The following is a 16,277-nucleotide window of genomic DNA, read 5'->3' as shown; positions in this document are numbered from 1 at the left end:
CAGCTCCACTGGAGGGTTGTGTTTAGGTTAGAGACGATCCGGCGGGACATGGCATGCTCTCTGCCGCATAAATCAGCAGTCAGTGTAAACACGTCACAGGAACGTTGTGACAACCTCTCGATTACACTCGGCAGGAGAGAGTGGTGTTTGTGTCCCCGCGCCTGACAGGCCGGGCTCAGGGGAGCGCTGTGTACATTAGCAACACTGCCACTGTTTCTAGGCACGGAGGGGCCAAAGGTCAAGGCAGGGGGCTGTATGACAGTGACATATACCAGGGTATGTGAGGCTGATGAAGATCAATACTTAAGGTTCCAGTGTAGCTCCAGAAAGGTTTGAAACGACCAGAATGTGAATTTAAAGGACACTGTGTTGACATCGAGGGCAGTCATCACCCGGCGAGGCCAATCAAATGTGTGCAGTCACACAAATCTGGTAGATTATCTGGCGATTTAATGGCAAAATAATATAAAATTAAGTTTCTCTTATATTCAAGAGTTGTAAAAACGTCCTCATATTGTGTACCACTGTAGGCGTTTTATTTACCTTCAAACACACTGATTTTCTGCTACAGCTGAAAGTCAGTTGGCACGAGTACGATGTCTTTGCGCCTAAGGTGACATCTTCAAAGTGTTTGTTTTATCCAAACTGTTCAGAATCTAAAGATAATACATTTACAAACAGACATGTTTACATATGAGGAGCTGGAACCAGAGAAGGTTTAACAATTATCACATTTTGAGCTTCTGCAGGCCTACATTATTATTTCATGCACATGTGTATTCATTGTGAGCAATATATTTCTGCCATACAGTCAGTGATACATCATATTTCACAGCATATAATGATGATATGAAAACCTGTCAAACCTTCAAATGCATCCAAGAAATCCTGTAAAAAAATAATGAAATTTTGAAATGAAAAATATGTAGTAACCCTGATATGAATATCAGCAGAATGCCACATGCCAGTCACTGAATACAGACTTAAAACAATATGTTTGCATGTATTTCCGAAACCCCAGAGCAAATGTTTCTGCAGGCGTGCATGGCAGTTGGCTGCAGTGTGAGGAGTCGAGCGGAGTTCACCGCTGGCAGCAGTGTTGCACTGTGTTGTTGAAGCTGCTGTCTTTAACCTCAGAGAGGAGGAAAGGAGGGATGCAGTCGGCAGCAGAAGCATTGTGACGGGGAGCTTAAATCAGTCGGGTTTTTTATATTAAACCAAGTCGTTTTCTGCCTCTCTCTCTCTTTCCTTTAGTGACTTTAATTTGACAAGAAGAAAGGGCTGATTTTAGCTCGCTGTTGTGATTCTTTGACTGTTCTCTGTTGAGTATTGCCACTGTGTAAATGCACTCTTCATTTTTGGTACAGTAGGTGTGTGTTAATGTTTGGACTCAGGGTGTGAATGTTCAGCTTCAGCACCAGCAGGGAGGTGAAGTCAGCGTGTTGTGATCTACGATACAAACCGTCCTAAAAGATTCCTGTTGAGTTTGAGGAGACAAGTTGTAGATCTTGTGTAGAAGAACAAATATTTAAAGCAATAAGTCACTTATGCAACATGTATCTTTTTTTTGAATTTTGTTTTTCTCCCTCTTTGAGGCGAAAGAAGTGTGTTGAATTTGTTAAAGGCATATTGTAATATGTGTAATTTAGAAAAGAAATGGGGTCCCAATGCTACCAGCAAGAAAAAGGATACTACAACTAAAATGCAAAGAAAGTAATGTGTGGGTTCTGCTTCTCTTCTCGACATCAGGCTGATGTTCTGCTTATTTGGGAGATGATGCACTTGTAGTTGATGTGTATATATATTGCGCTAGCCCTTTTTGTAGAATATATATAAAAAGTTTTCTCTTGAGGTGGAAGTAGGCAGAACTGTTGAGTTGCAGAGAAAAAGGCAGCTGGAGACTGACAACAGGATCAGTGTTTTTAAAGGAAACGTGGAGTCAGAGTCTGTCTGCTTCTACAGATGCAGACCTCAGACCTCTCAGGTTCAGGTCTGGAAACTGAAATAGGCGTAGAAAACTACATTTAACTGCATTTAAATAACCGTGCAGCCGCCATCTTTTTACACATGAGACTTGTTCTAAAACGTGTGTTCAGGCAGAAAGCGAAGCGAATTTTCGAGCAAATTTGACCGCTGGACCTTTTTGTGTTTATTCTCCCCAAACAGTGAATGTACTGCACAGACTGTGAAGACAATAGCTGTAAGCTAGCTAACAACCGACACAGTGACTGTGTGTTTGTGTTCATCTCAGCTTCTGACTGATCTCAGAACTCACCAGAAACCACTTCTTTCTGTCTCTCTCATGTCCGGCCAGTGCAAAGCCTTCCGTCTGAACACACAGTAAAGAGTCATTTTCAGCTTGGAAATGTTTAAAAGCTTCATGTGGGGCTATCAGCTATCAGTTTACATGATGTCGAACCCCAGACAAAGTTTCCAAATGCACTCTAGAAAGAAAAAAAATAGGAATCCAGTGTTGATCTTGGAGGTTTTAAAAAGAAAACCCAACAGAGACAAAATCTCTCCTCAGTTTGAAAGGTGAGGCGACATGTTGCAGTGTAATCTCTTACCTGGTGACACTGAAACCAGGTAAATGAAAATAATATTAGCCACTGAGTCAATGTAAAACATAGCCCACTGGAGTTTTTGTTTTGAACTAATTGTCAAGTTATTTATTTATTTATTTAACCAAATTTTCCAAAGTTCTTTTTTTTTTTTATTCATCCAAATGTGGAAATGACCGGGTACTAGATTTGGTTTTAGTTTGAATCTCAAATGTTCTTTTTTTTCTTTCTTTTTTCTTTTTTTTTTTTTTAACACAGATCAAGTGTTCGTGTAAAGAAGTGTTGAATAAATTCATGGATGATCCTGGATTCTTCTTTGTTTGACTTCCTTTCCTTCCTGTTTTCCCATCTCATATTTCCCGTCACTCATCATACATCACTCTTCACTTCCACACAGCCATTTTAGGTTGTGTGTGTCATCTCTAAAGCCTTCCACACAGCCATTTTTTATTATTTCTCGTCCCAAACCCTCATTCCTGAGTCCCTGCCAGCCTCTCCACACTCGCTGCCACTCCCCACTGAGCCTCCGTCCTCTGCCGCTGGAATGCAACCAGACTTATTTTTCCAGCGACAGTTTTAATGTCTGTGTGCAAGTGGTTATTTTAACAGACTAAAGCAGGATACACAAACGCATAAAAGACCATAAAAGATCTGGTTTTTAACCCTTTATGTGCTCCCACCTTCCTGTGTGAATCCAGAAAACAAAGTTAACTGGCAAAGTAAACGTCTTCCCGTTTGGTTTTCCAAGCGTGGTTTTATCCACCATGAAGATGAAAACAAATGTGATGTTGAGATCTGATCTTTTTGTGGCCATCTGAAAACCCCTGAAAAGAAAAGATTCATCATTCTGCCATGAATGCTGAAAAGTTTACAGAAAGTTCTCTTGTTGGCCGTGTGGAATCTCACGCGTTCTGTACCTTTAAGGCTGCACTAAGATGTATGTAAACCTACAGTTCACCTATCTCATTGTTCAAGTAGAAACAGACTCCCCCTGACCTCTAATATCTGTCATTAAGAGTGGAGTTGTGTTTATGGTGCTAATGACAAGGGCGCAACCGTGGTACAGACATTGGGGGTATATAGATGTGGTCATTTCACTCACATAAAGCGAAATAAAGAGTCCAAACTCTTTCTTTCTTGCTTCGTCCAGAGAGAACTGGATTCATTCAACTAGATGTTAAAGATGTTGCTGTTTTTGAGGTCATTTCTTATTGCAGCCTTAAAAAGAAGAAAAGAAGTAAAAACCACCTTGAGAATGGCTGTTTTCTCACTCTGAAGCATTTCTTGTGAAAATTAAACCCAGTCACGAAGAACTTTTGTGGCAGAATTTAAACAGCCACCATCAGAAGGCAGAAAACACGCAGACCTGAACTTGCTGAGAGCTGCAGACACCCTGTAATAGACAGTTTAATGTTTTCCCACTTTGTTTCGGGGAAAAAAGAAAGAAGCCTTGGAGGATCTGAGCGGCTTCAAAAACACAAAGAGACGATGTTGACAGTTTTGTGTGTGCGGTTTGTAATCGGGTTCATGTGGACAAAGTCCTGAATCCTTTTTATATTAAGACTGAGATTTATCAGTGTGTGATGCCAGAGGTCAGCTGCCTTCAGCTTTAAGAGTCAGTGACATCAAATGTGGAAGGTTTCATTTGCGTCTCATTCAATTTTAGTGATTATGATATCGGAAATGTACAATGTTTGCACAGCATTTGCTCGGTAATAGGAAATACACAAGTGTTGTTGTATATAAGATCAAAAATAGGATGTTTTTGAAGTTATTTAAAAATGTATTCCTTGTTTTCACAAACAGAATTCTGTAAATGTAAAAGTAACCGATGGGTTTAAGTTCTGGTTTTGAAAAATGGGCACAAAGGTTGACAACCAGGGCTGTCGCAAGAACGTCAGAGCACTGAGGTCATGAGTCTGAGGGGCCTTTTGTCCCAGAGTTTCCCCACATGACTACTTTTTCAATATTGAACCAAGACCACAATCTTTCCCTGACTTTGGCCAGGCTCTGTGAGTGACATGAACATAAATCGTTTAGTAATGCTTTAGTTGCTACGAGTGAATGTTTGTTTGGGAAAACAAATGAAATACTGGATGCTGTCAGTGAACTTTGCAATTTGGCAGATACCTTAATTAATGTTTCCTCATTATGTAACATAAAACGTAATCCAGGAGGCATTATGTCCCTTTCAAAGCCTATTTGCTGTTGAAAATTTGTTGTATATAAATGTCATTTCTATGGGACAGGGTTGGTTTGCTGTCTCTCTCTACTGTCATCAACAAATCCTACTTAATCCTATAAAAAAGATCTCTTAAGTTGTTGAAAGTACGACACGTGACCTCAGTGAGAGTGTTCACATGCACACTAGTATCCGGTTTTGACATGTTAACTGGATGCCTCCATGTGCAGCCGTGACTGCATGCTGAAGAAGGAATCATCATTTATTGGGTTGCATGCCAGTTTACAGATCCACATGTTCTGTCAGTGTAACTTTGACTATGATACCTAATAGTCTGTAGTTTTGCTGCTGTGTTGGAGCTCTGCTGCTGCTGAGAAACAAACATGTCATCCTGTATGTTTCAGTGTGGAGACCACCCCCCCCTCCCTCACGGCTACTGTGTTGATCTTGTAGCTGAAAAGTTTTCTCAAATATGTAAACTGAGTGGACCGGCCGGCCTCACTCAGAGACTCTGAGGACGCACGGGTTTGTTATGTACTGTTGGAACTCAAGAGGAAGAGGAAGAAGTGGCTTGTTTGGACACACGGCTGATGTCTTTCCAGCTGAAATGTCATCATCTCATCACAGGTGCTTCATGCTGATGTACTGTAACAGGAAGTCCAGTGTTTCCTTTATGGTCTCTGTGACATCAGTGCCTGAGGATCATTTTCATTCTGGCTCCACATCGTTATGGTTACTGTGCTTACAGCAAAGTTGTTCTTCGGGTCTTTTATTGCTGTAAACACATTAATTGTTAACATCTTGTTTGTTAGATTGTGGTTTCAGTGAACATTTATGTTAATTTCTAATTTCCTCAAGAGCAGGAATGATGCTTTTTGTTGTGTGTTCTGAGGCTGAAATGTCATTTTAGAAGTTTGTCAGGCCTGAAGACAAACTTTACTTTAGCCGCTGTTTAAACTGAAGCCAGTTAAAAAATAATGAGGTTTAAAATACAGAATTATGGTTTCTTGAAATAATTAGGACAACTTTCTTGGAAACAAAGCTTTTGAACGAACAATTAACATTTTTCACAGCGGAAAAAATGAAGGCAAGGCAGCTTTATTTTGTACGGCACCTTTCGTACACAGAGGTGTTAAGTGTTTTATATAAAGGCAGAGAAACGCATGAGAGCAGCATTTAAAAAAACACAAACAAATGGAAAATAATGATTAATTTGAACAGAATCAAATAAAAATTTAAAAAGATAAAATAAAAGACCAGGACACAAAATTCTAGATCCAAAACATCACAAGAGGCATCAGGGTCAAATCTGTAAAGCTCATAATTAAAGTCATGCTTTCACGCCATCCATCTGACCTTTGACCTCCAATTAGAACAACTGACTGTTGTTCTTGTGTGGGTGAACTTTGAAAACAAAAAGCCTTCCACCTGGAAACAGTATCACTCCCTCTGCTGCCTCCAGTGCCTCCTCTGCTGCGTGTTCAAGGAAAACTGTTATTACAAGTGTTGATATTTAGTTTAATTTCACTAACTTATCAGGCTGTATTATCATATTTTAAGCTGCATTCATTGATTTTTTTTTTTTTTGGCCACAGTGAAGCAGAACAAGCTGTTAACACAACAGTCTCCACCAAACTCCTGTGAAAAACATTGACTTTTTAGCAGCCAGACGCTCCACTATGTTCACCAGCCAGTCTCAAACTGTGTCTGGGTTCATTAGAGCTTCTTTGCTGAAAACGTCTGCCTGCTGCTGCTTCCAGCGATGTTAATGAGAGGCCATAAAACCAAACAATGAACCAAAATAGACTAAAAAGCTCCGTAGGGCTGAAGGAGGCTGCAGAGTTAGGTGATAATCCTCTGTGGGTTAGTCACTCTGCTGTGGAAACATCCACAGATAAACTGAATTTAAAGAGGCGGCACGCTGCGAGAATCTGCCCAAATTTGGCTGAAATGATACCATCAACACAAACACACGCTGGTGCTAAATGATAATGCAACGCCTGCCATGTGATGTTATTAAAGGGTCTGTGTTGCTTTAAGAAATCCCCCCCTTAATTACATCTTAAGGGCTTTGCAATAATGCAATAATAGTATGGATCAATAATGAACAAGCTCAGAAAGGTGTAAAGAATGTACATCTTCATCATCACCATCATTTGTGGAATAATAAGTTGCTCATGATGTTTTGAAGGTTTTATTACATAACAAGTTGCTACTTCATGCTGTGGATATTATTACGTTGCTTCAGGCTTCATCAGGTTTTCTGTGACTGCAGTTCAAAGCTGCGTTAAAGCTGCGACCGCTGAATGTTCTGTCGCCTTGCAGGCTTCACGCACCACTTTAGAAAGCTGGGAAAGGACACGAGTGTAAGAAACATGAACCTGAGAGACTTTGTGGTCTTAGAGGAAAAACGTATTCTCCAACATACGTAGAAAACGCACTTTTTTTTTTTACCACTGATGGTGAAACCACGCTGTCGTCTGCTGCAGCAGAAACCGCACAGTGCCGTCTGTCTGCTCTGCTTACTCGTCTGGTGTAAATCTGCTCTGCTCCTAAACGAAGGAGACCTGAACACATCAGAGACATCTGGGTTGTTCAGAAGCTGCTGTGATCACGCTGTTATTCATATCGCTTGAAACAAACTGCAATAAATCTCTCAACACAGCTTCTCTCTGTGGTTCTGTCTTCTCCGGTAGCTGTCTATGTATCTGTTACTGAATATAAACCAATTTAAATGGAGCTGTACTATTTATAATCAGTTTAATGGAATATTAGGTTCTTCTCCTCCCTGTAATCTCTGCTAATTGTATAAGTCCTTTAATAATGCTTTGATGTAAATCAATTCCTCATTGAAAAACAGTATTAACATGTAGCGAGTGACTTAAACTTTAGTTAGAGTTTAAATAATCTGGATTTGAGAGTTCGAGTTTGCTTTTCAGAAGTTTTTTCCACTTTAAAAATAATTTTAAAAAAAAAGTAATAAGTAAACAGTAATTAAACAAGTTAACCGTGATTCAAGGTTCAATCAGGGAAACTGTGGTGCTCAAACAATGCTGAATACAAAAGATAAAAAAAAATCATACGATTAAGTAAATAAAACTATAAATATAAAGTCAGACAACATAAAAATGTATCCCACAAACTTCTTCATTGTGTCAATACAATAAATCAATGAAATTAAAGCCAAAGTATCAGCTATCAGCCTCCAGACCTCCTCGTGAACCTGGACCGACCGCTTCTCATTGAATTCCCATCATTCAGTTTAGTGGTGTTTACAGTCTGGCCACTAGATGTCAGTGTGGGACAGTGTTTTGATGGTCCAGATAAATAAATTCTCTCACTGGCAAAAACTGTGACTGCTTGTTCTTGTGAGCGATGAATGAGCAGCCCAGTCAGCCACACAGCAACTGGAAGAAATGAAAATGAAGGAAACTGTTTGTCTTCTCACATTCGGAGCTCCGGGACAGGTGGGAGGGGTTTCACCCCGTCAGGTGAGTTGGTTCACAGAAGTTCAGAGACAAACGACGTCCCTGTGATTGTGTAATCTTTCTGGTCTCACTACATTTCCTTGTAGGGAAACTCCCCCTAACCTGGCATCTCAGCGGGGAAAACAAACCATAAAAAGTGCTTCTCAAGAGGCTTCACGAAACTGAGCTGAATTCACACTGGATCTTCTTAATGAGCAGTTAACTTGTCATTTAGGGGTAAATTGACGAAATGCACATTGTCTTGCTTGCTTGTTTAAAAATGTCACAGTTATTCAGGATATACTGAATAAAGTGAAGCAGACTGACTGTACGAAGACAGAATGAGAGCTTGTCAGGAAGAAGCACAAGTAAAGATCTTTTACTTAAAAGAAAACGCCACATTGGTCAAAAGTCTTGAAATTGAAATTTTACTTTAAAGATTTAATAGTTGAACCAAAATGATCCCAGGTGTGAGAAATAAGAGCGACTAACTGTGGAGAATGATCTCTTTTTGTGTTGATGCATCAATAATGAAAATCCGAACAATGGACATATAAAATTACATCATCATGTGTTGCCCAACGTGCCTTTACATCACACGAGGGATCACTAACGCACTTGAATGAAGCAATAAGTCATGCACATACGACCTTGTTTATCACAGTTTGTATTTTGAAGCATCTGCAGATGTAGATTAAAAATGTCAGACACGTGGACAGGACACCCTTATCCACGTACTTTTGGTCTTGGGCTGTTTTTCACGGTGCTCAAAGCTCAAAGCCAGGTCCACAAAGGACTGATTTTCCCAGTTTGGTGTAGTGGAACTTGACTGGCCTGCACAGTCCTCTGATCTCAACCACATGCAACACCTCTGGGATGAACTAGAACTCCGACTTTGAGCCAGAACATATCGCCCGACATCACTGCTGGACCTCACTAATCTGGTGGAGAGCCTGAAACCAGAAGAGTGGGGGCTGTTCTAGCGGCAGGTTAATGCCGATGGTGTAATGTAAGAGTGTCGACATACTTTTGGCCGTGTAGTGCATCACTGAAAGAACAAATGTGACTGACGTAGCGGTACAAGGTCTCTACCAGTAAAGTACCAGTGCTGCAAACTCTTTCCTAACTAAAAGGTACCTGGTACTTTACAGCTCTGGTCTTTGTGTACTGCTCAGTAAGTTCTTATGTGTGAGTTAGTGGGCGAGCTGCACTGAGGCCTCTCTGTCGGAGAGAGAGAGCGTCTCCAGGCCTGTCTCCCTTCCAGACCAAACACACATCCATCTCCGTCTCCCGGGCTGCCGGTGACCTCTGCTATCTGGCGTGGAGTTAACCTTCACTCTGGCGTCTGTAAACAGCCTGGCTCGTCACCGGAGGCCACCCAGCCTCTGTGGTCACTCACAGGAATCAGTATTAGAGGGAGATGATGAACGTCACCAAGAGCGCATACAGAAGTTTTTTTAAAGAGGTAATAAAACTTCCCAAACTTCTCACAGTGGTGGTGGTTCTTGAGCTACATGGACGAGGGAGATATATAGACTGGGAACTGCTCAGACCGCTAGAGTCTCCACCAAAGAGACTGCTGTGTTATTCACATACTGCATATATGTGACCAATATATAGCCCATAGGAACTTAACATGACACCGTTACCATTAGAAGCACTGATGACATAAAACGAATGTGCAGATTCGTAGAACATGAAGGTGTCTTGTTTCCAGAAGTTACGAAGAAACATTATCATTTATTTGGCGTCGTGTTTCTGGCTGCCTGGTGAATGACGTCCAGTTTTCTCTCTTTTAGCTCTGTTTTTGGTCTCTACCACCCCCTGAGGGAAATATCTGGCTCTTTAGCTGCTAAATGCTGCACTGTATTCACCAGCGCATCTCTAACTAGATTTTCATTGTGAAAACTGATATTTGACTTGTGACTTCCAGACTAATAGCTATTATTAACTGCACCACTAAGCATGGCCATCTAAGTTACAGTGCATCATGGGTAAAGGCTGGCCTCAGGTGCATTTAAGAGGAGTAAAAACACATTAGCCAGCTATGAATGCATGAAGTCAGCCGACTAAAAACTCACTTCACTCATTATTGAGTGTATTCTACAGGTTGTCTCAGTTTTCTCTGTACTATGTCCTTATTCAGAGGATCCAAAACAATTAGCCAGATACTGCAGTAAGAACATCAGCAGAGTTTAGGCGGAGCAAGGAAGCAGCAGCACCACCACTGTGGTGTGATAGGCTTAGACAGCTGTCAATCAGGGCAAACTTGTCCTAAAAAGCCTAAATAACCTCTTAATGGAACAATACATTTTCAAAACTGTCACCTAGACACACATGAGAAATTGAATAAGCTATTTTGATGCTAATAACCTTGTAAATTGTAGAAAATTGACTAAAGAGAATCAGTTTCTTGCTCTTGTGGCACATTTCTGCAGAATATGTCTGCGTCTAAGACACATGGAAGAGGAATATATGTGGCTCACTATTCTCTGCATGCTCATATCTCACTGCCGCCTATTTCTGCCCCTTCATCCCATTCACCAATCCCCAGAAAAACGACTTCCTGTTTATCATGAGTCACGACAACTGCACCGTGTTTACGGAGAGTCTTTACCGCCTCTCCTGCATTCAGATCCCCTTAATGAAACACCCTGAACCTCTGGACTAATAATGAGTCACCACAGCGAGTTTTCAATTTAAATGCAGATGATGTTTCCAGGTGACTGGAGGCCGAGCGTTTGGCCGGCTGTTCAGGTTCACAGTTTAGCGCAGAGAGACGGGGGGAGGGAGACTGCAGCGCTGTCTGGCAGGTGGTGAGGCCTGATGCAGGTTGCAGTGTTGGCATGTTTGGAGGGGAAGTGGGCGAGCAGCGGGGATGAAATGATAGTTTTTAAATGGGGTTTCCTGGCCGGTTTCCTCTGAGTCTCATTAAGAGTTCCAGTGCGTCCTGGTGTCTGGTGGCATCACAGAGTTCAACTGACAAACACCAGAGAAACAAAGCAAACCCCCGACTGCTGCTGCTGCTGCCTCACTGGCAGGAAAACTGCTGTGTGTGTGTGTGTGTGTGAGGTATTGATTTGCTGATGGTGATATTCGTGCATGAATGTGTGTCATGTACTGAGTGAGTAAAAGGCGTTTGTAGTTCTTGCATGCGGGCTCTTGTACATCTATAATCGTGAGGCCCAATTCGAGCTTTAGCCCTTCCAATTTTGGGAAGTGAGGACACTTTGATCCCCATCAGGATTTTTGAAAAGTGAGGAGGCTCTATTTGCCAGCTAAATGCTAACACCAGCATGCTAACATGCTCATAATGACAATGTGACCACGCTGATGTCAAGCAGGTATAATGTTAACCATGGTCATCATCTTAGTTTAGCGTGTTAGCATGCTAACATTTGCAAATCAGTGCTTTGATGTTGTTTTGTCTGCTTTTTTCTGCCTTTATCTGCCTTATATATCATATTCAGGGTTCAGGGTTCAGGTAAGTGCAAGAGACCAGAAATGCATTATTCAAATGTGGGCCCTCACAAGTATAGAAATACAAACATCTGTGTGTGTGTGTGTGTGTGTGTGTGTCTGTGTGCACATTCATATGTGTTAGGTACTGTGTTAGAGAATAAAAGGTGGAGGTGTGTGTGTGATGCTCTTAAAGGTGTGTGTATAATTATCTGACCTTCGGTGCATGTGTACAAGTGCCTGGCCTCAAACATGCATTTATATGTGTGTGTGTGTGTGTGTGTGTGTGAGAGAGACAGAGCAGATAAAGCTTTATTGTTCCCATTTAATCACCATCCTCCCTCTAATTGGCAGCTCTCTCAGAGAGGGCTTTTTAAGGGCCATCATCAGCATTTTATCACCATCATGGCTAATTCACACCGCCGCACAGAACGGCACGTTTTCTCCGCCTGTGCAGTTATACATCCTGAATAAACAGAAGAGAGAAACTTTCTCTCTTCTGGGTTTATAAATAACCTCTCCGTCAGCCGGTAGCAGCAGACACAGGTGGAGTGAGAAAACTCGTATCCTGTCCTGAAACCAACGTAATGTTTGTTTAATAAGGACACATTCCTCCACTCGCCACTGCGGTTTTTGGGTCGCTAAGCTGGATTTGACTCCCCCACTCATCATGTGAAATGTGTAAAGCAGCAACACAACTTTTTGCAAAAGTGGCATCGACAGCAGTTTTCACTCTAAAAACTCATTTTGTCATTTTGGTTTCTTGAATGCACAAATAAGGGAAAAGAAAACTGGAACAGAGCCTTTGCATTAGCCGGCAATAACAACGTAACTTAGAAATGAAGGAAACTAATGTTGTGGAGGAGTATGTTTCTCAGGAGAGTTTGAAGGCACAGCCAGTGGATTTTCATAGTTCACTGAAATGAAATGAACTAGGACGACTCAGCATCAAAAAAGCTATTTGAAGTGCCCCCCCCCCCCCCCCCCCCCCAACTGAAGGAGTATTTGCTTTTTCCAGAGACTCAAGTCCATCTATAGTTGAGTTAAATCTACCTCAATTTCAATTCTCAAGTCTCCATCTCTGCCAGGGGTCGCCTGCAGGTAGGAAATAAACGTTAAAATCCACGTAAGATTTGTAGATAATGGGCTAAAACGTGCAAAACCACCGGCATGGTGCTTTAAAGTGGCATCCAGCAGGCCAGGAAATGTGCCATGACTCACCACATTGCCCTAAACCCCACATTTGGCCCCCCTCCAGCAGTTTCCCAGTGTGATAAGATGCTCTATAATTTCCTCTATGCTCGCGCAGTTTCATCATCTCTGAGAGAGCTGGCTTAGCGCCGTACAGGGGACACATCTTGAAGACTGCTCTCAAGGTAATCAGGAGGGATGTGATGGAGTTTCATACAGAGCTGGTGGACTCTCTGTAACTCTCTCTTCCACCACACACACACCTCCTCCCTCCCTCCCTCCTTAAACCACACTACAGATGTGGTGGGAGCTCTGCTGTGGGAGGGGGAGAAATAAAACCAGCTAAATAAGACGGCTTGAAAGAGGAAGAGCGCACCGACGCGCTGCCAAGAGGCATTTCCATCTTTCTTAAAAGCGTCTCTGTTAAATGGAAAACAAATGTGTGATTGATGTGTTCGACTTTGGCGATGACGACGGCGGCGGCAGGCGAAAGAGAAGAAAGACCGTCCCCATCTCTAAACGTTCCCTTTGAAATTAGAGACCGGGAGGGGGGGGGGAGGAAAAGCGAGAGTGAAAAGTTATATGAAGCAACAGTGGGATGATGCAGAAGAATGTGAGGCTGCTTTGATGGTGAAATAGACAGATTTTTGCAAAACCTTGTGATCAAAAATGCATTAGACATAAACAGAAGTGTGAAAGTGAGACAAAGAAGATTTAAATAGTGAACTCAACCTTGACGAAGAAGAAGTTACAGGTACTTTGAATACAAAAGTGTACAAATTGACCTTAGCGGAGTGCTTTTAACAGACTCACAGAGACATCAGGGCCTGAAATCCTGTGAAACAGAGACGCTGCAGTTTGAATCCACAAATGAAGCCCTCGCCTCCAGAAATAACTTGAGAACTCAAACTACTAAATGCTAAACAAATCATTAACTTCCTGTCATAGCCAAAGGCATCTCAGCTGTCACTCAAAACCGACTTCACCGTAATGAACCCCCCCCCCCCCTGGGTTTGGAATCAAGCCTTTATTTTCATTAGTTGCGTAGTTATGGCTCATCTCTTGGTGGAAATTCCTGATCAGAAGCAGAAACTGTTCTCTGGCCCAAGTCTGTCCATCAAATGTCATGGTTGTCATGGTGAAGTGTTGATCAGGTATCGAGACATTCGGCTGGCAGGCGGACAAACACACTAATAAGGGTGAAAAATGAGACCTCTGTGGCCGAGGTAACCGTAAATCACACCCCCTCCTGCAAAAGGATAAAAGGATTATTTTCATACAATGGCTCTGTTTTCAGAGACACATCAACAACTGAATTTGTTCCATCAGTCATTTTGTAGGATTAGTTGTCTTTTTTCAAACACACAGCATCTCACTTCAAAACAAAACCCAACAAACTCGTCAGAAATATGCGGAATATAAAGGTAACACAAGCTTGATTTAACTTCCTCTTCATCAGCAGTTTTCTATCATTGCATGAACTTGTTTTCTTCAGCCATGTTTATTATACCAGCCCCAAAAGGTTTCTTCATCTTTATTTTTTGTGTCCCGTATGACAGTAATTCTCCTCTACAGGACCTTGACTTTCACTTCTGTGATGGCTAAACATCTTATTATCTTGAAATACGAACATGCTTCACCTCTTAAATGTCCCACAACAAAATACAGTAGGTTTGTTCGTCAGTGCCTTCCAGAACAACCCCCGAGGGTTTTCTACACACACACACACACACACCACCTTTTATGGTCTTTTTATTCAGCTTTTTAATGTAAATGTATAATTACATTTTGGAATAAAATAAAAAACTACAAAATTCCACCAAGCAGAAGAGTCACGAGATAAATCCTGAGTGTTGGTTCTTGTGTGTGTGTGAGTGTGTGTGTGTGTGTGTGTGCGTGCATGTGACTCCTGCAACACACCTTTTCCAGAAGCTGCTCAGCGTCGCCCTCTGCAGGCAGGTGACTGAAGGACACACAGTGTTTTTGGATGGCTGAGGTTTGGCAGAGCTTCGGCTGGACGACCTGCCGCCGCCTTGGCATCGAAACAGACGGGACCTTCTGAGTGTTGAATTTAGGGGGGGGGGGGGGGGGGCGACAGAGGTGGAAGCCCCCCCCCTTCCCTTACCCCCTCTCCCCCACACACAGTCTGGCAAGGTGAGCAGAGAGATGGTGGGAGGAGGCCACCATCTTCACCCCTCCTGAATCGACCACCTTAACAGAAAAGGGAGAGGGTGGCAGGGGTGGAGGGGGGTGTGGACTTCTCATCTGGCATCCTCAGCCCTCCCCCAACCCCACCCCTCCTCACCCTCCCAGCAGCCACCACTTCAGCCTCCAATTTAAGACTCTGGCAGGACGGAGAGGAGGAGAGGGGGAGGAGAAAGGGGAAGATGGCAAGGAGATTGGAGGACGTGGAGGGGTGGGGCTCACCTTGTTTAGAAGGAGACTCCCCCCATCCCATCCCTCACCCTCACCCCCCTCCACCACCAACACACCCACAGATGCATTCTGGCAGGGAGGGGAAGACAGGTGGAGCTCCCTCCGTCCTCCTCTCTCTCCTCTCTGTGTAACTGCATTTTCAGTTATGTGGCCAAGTCCAGTGTGTTTGAAGGGCGTCCACACACACACACACACACACACACACACACACACACACACACTGTGGGAGTCTGCCAGGTTGCTGCTGCTGTTGATGAGAGAGGGAGAGACGCCTCTACAGTGATGCAGTCCTGAGCCAGCTCTCATTCCCACCCACCAACACCAACAGCAGCGCCGCTCTTTGTTTGCTGCCTTCAACTCGGAGGCCAACAAAAGAATCCACTCTTCGGTTCAATATTATGATTTAAAAATAGATAAAAGGGAGAAAAAAATGGAATTGAAACTTTGCAAGGGCGACAACAGGAGAGGCTTATGAACAATTTTTCTACCTTTTGCAGCCGTTTTTGTGTATTTTTCACCTTTGTATTGCATTTTGTGTATGAAATGTGTTATATAAAGTTTTATTTTTATAGGTTGAAAAAGCAGCACAAAACAGAAAACATTTTATTCAATTATTCAGCTGAAAATTACACATTGGGACTCATCATTTATTTATAGGGGAAAGTGCACATTTGCAACAGTGACATTTCACGGTGCTGAGGTTAACTCATCTGCTAATTTGCAGTCTTGTCCTAACAAAGCAAAAAATCAATAATAACAATAAAAGAAATAATAGAAATGTATGATGAACTTGTCCTCATGATCTTTGACAAACAATTAAAGAGTAAAAAATATAAAATACTCTAAACAAATGAGTCTTGACATTGATTCATCCTAAGAGTTTACAGCCATGTATAAGTCTGTATTTAGGCACAGATAAATGCTAACAGGAGCATGCTCACAATGACAATGCTAACATGTTTAGCAGTTTACCTTGTTCAC

This window comes from Enoplosus armatus, chromosome 15 (genome assembly GCF_043641665.1).
Source record: "Enoplosus armatus isolate fEnoArm2 chromosome 15, fEnoArm2.hap1, whole genome shotgun sequence".
Taxonomy (NCBI): domain Eukaryota; kingdom Metazoa; phylum Chordata; class Actinopteri; order Centrarchiformes; family Enoplosidae; genus Enoplosus; species Enoplosus armatus.
This window is presented reverse-complemented; position numbering follows the sequence as displayed.